Raw genomic sequence first — 2,971 nt, forward strand, 5'->3', positions numbered from 1 at the left:
TGCTGATTTAAAAAACTAATAACTTAAAATTGACACACACACGTGCATACACACATGCACACACAAATGGTTCACAAAACATTCTCCTTTTCTTCTGAAGGTTTCATGATGCATTGTTATCATTCACCAATCTTTTACTATTAAACCTAAATGGCCAAGTGACACAAACAGCTCTGAGCCTGCTCTTCCACCACTGATTAAGACTGGGGTGGCAGGTTTGGGGGATAATATTCATTTAGCTTTCTGAGCTTTCTGGGCAGACTTGGTGACCTTGCCAACTCCAGCTGCCTTCTTCTCCACTGCTTTGAGGATACCCACAGCAACCATCTGTCTCATGTCACAAACAGCAAAACGACCCAGAGGAGGACAGTCAGAGAAGTTCTCAGCATACATGGGCTTACCAGGAACCATATCAGCAATGGCAGCATCACCAGATTTCAAGGACTTGTGTCCATTTCTAGCTTCTTCTCAGAACAATGATCAATCTCCTTCCATTTAGCAAACTTGCGAGCAGTATAAGCCGTGTTACCATCCAGCACAGGTGCATATCCAGCACTGATTTGGCCTGGATGGTTCAGGATAATCACCTGAGCTATGAAGCTAGCTGGCTCCATTGGTGGGTAGTTTTTGCTGTCACAAGCCCCAGTGCCATGACAAACATTTTTGATAGACACACTGTTGACCTTGAAGCCTCCATTGTCCCCAGGAAGAGCTTCACTCAAAGCTTCATGGTGCATTTCAAACATCTTTACTTCAGTTGTAACACCGAAAGAAGCAAAAGTCACCACCATGCCGGGTTTGGGAATACCAGGCTCCACTTGGCCCCAGGGCAGTAAATACCACCAATTTTGTGGATGTCCCGGAGGAGCAAAGGCTTGTCAGTTGGATGAGTTGGTTGTAGGATGCAATCCACAGCTTCAAGCGGTGTGGTTCCACTGGCATTCCCATCTTTATGGGTGACTTTCCATCCCTTGAACCAAGGCGTGTTAGCACTTGGCTCCAGCACGTTGTCACCATTCCAACCAGAAATCCGCCCAAATGCTACTGTGTTGAGGTTGTAACCAACTTTCTTAATGTAGGTGCTGACTTCCTTAACAATTTCCTTGTATCTCTTCTGGCTATAAGGTGTTTCAGTGGAATCCATTTTGTGAACACCAACAATTAGTTGTTTCACATCCAAGTGTGTAAAGCAGAAGGGCATGCTCACGGGTCTACCCATTCTTGTAGATACCTGCCTCAAATTCACCAACACCAGTGGTAACAACCAGGACAGAACAGTCAGCATGAGATGTGCCTGTAATCATGGTTTTGATAAAGTCTCCATGTCCTGGGGCATCAATGATGGTCAAATGGTCCCATAATACTTGCTGATCTTGAATTTCTATAGGGCAACATCTGTGGTGACACTATGTTCATATTCAGCTTTCAAGACCCAGGCATACTTGAAGGAAACTTTCCCATGTCAGCAGCCTCTTTCTCAAATTTTTCAGCGGTTCTTTTGTGAATCCCACCACATTTATAGATCAGACGGCCAGCAGTGGTAAACTCGCCTGAGTCTACATGTCCAGTGATGGCGATATTGATAGGAATCTTTTACTTTCCCATTTTGGTTTAAGTTTAGTGGTGGTTTTCATGACAACTGTATTCTGGTGGCCAACTCATGAAAAAAGATGTTTTGTTTTGTTTTTAACAAGAACCATCCTGATGGGTGTGAAGTGATGTCTCATTGTGGTTTTGATTTACATTTCTCTAATGATTAGTAATGTTGAGAATCCTCCATATACTTATTGGCTACTTATATATCTTCTTTGAAGAACTGTCTAGTCAAGTCCTTTGCCCATTTTTTGAGTTGGGTTGTTTGTTTTTTGTTGTTGAGTTATAGGAGTTCTTTATATATTCTGTACATTAATCCCTTATCTAGTAAATAATTTGCAAGTATTATCTCCCATTCTGTGGGTTGCTCTTTTACTCTCTTGATAGTGTCCTTTGATGCATGAAAGCTTTTAATTTTGATGAAGGCTAAGTTTTCTATTGTTGCTATTTTTGTGTGTGTCATATCTAACTACATTACTTCTTGTATCATGTAAGAAAGAGTCACATTGTTATGCTAAGCTTCTGGGATAATGTTGCAAGTATATGTCTGAGCAAATCTACTTTATTATTCCTTTGGGTTAATAAGACATATGGATGTACAGTGCCAAGCTTCAGATCCTTATAGCTTCCCTTCTGAATTTTCTTATATGTATCAATGGTCCCATCAATCTTCTAGTTCCCGGGCCTGAAAATAGTCATTCTTGACTTCCTGTCCCTCTCTCTTCATAGGCAGCTAAAGAAATGGGGAAATTGTTTCCTTTATCCTCCTGGGCAGGTAGACTACATTTCCCAGCCTCCAAGCAGTTACATGAATGAGCTTTGGCCAACAACCCATGGACAGAAGGGATGTTTATTACCTTCTGGGCTGGCAATAAAAGCTTCTATAAAACCCTCCATGCTGTCTCTCTTCCCTCATCTTCTTGCTCTATGTGGAATGGAGACACATCTGGTGAGGACAATGTGGACTATGTTAGAGCCACAGGCAGAAGGGGCCTGGGTCCGTGAATGACTACATGGATCAAGTCCCCCCATTCACCCACATGGTACAATGATGTGAGTGAGAAACTGTTAGTGTTAAGCCACTTAGATTTTGGGGGTTTTGTTATAGCAGCTGGCCTGTGCAGACTGATCCCCCAACAGTTCCAAAGTCCTGTCAGGGCTATCTTCATAATGTGTCTCCCTGTCTCCTCCTTCCCATGCCTATTTAGGCTACCTTAGTCTTGTTGCTGCTCCCCTCACCCCTAAACTCCAAACTATTAATATGGTTTATTAACTGGATTACCTGGTTCTACTCATTCCTCCTGTAGTTCACCATTCATGCATAGAGAAAATAAATATTTCTAAGAGGATAAATGTTTTATATGCTTATGTTTATAAA

At 42.1% G+C, this 2,971-nt stretch overlaps 1 pseudogene; it reads right to left on the minus strand.

Annotated features, from left to right (window-relative positions):
* Positions 1-231: 231 nt before the first annotated feature.
* LOC123847771 (elongation factor 1-alpha 1-like) lies at positions 232-1,201 on the minus strand (annotated as a pseudogene).
* Between the last annotated feature and the right edge of the window lie 1,770 nt (positions 1,202-2,971).

Source organism: Mirounga angustirostris, unplaced genomic scaffold (genome assembly GCF_029215605.1).
Source record: "Mirounga angustirostris isolate CCGP_5_RB_7025 unplaced genomic scaffold, mMirAng1.0.hap1 SCAF_2, whole genome shotgun sequence".
NCBI classification, from domain to species: domain Eukaryota; kingdom Metazoa; phylum Chordata; class Mammalia; order Carnivora; family Phocidae; genus Mirounga; species Mirounga angustirostris.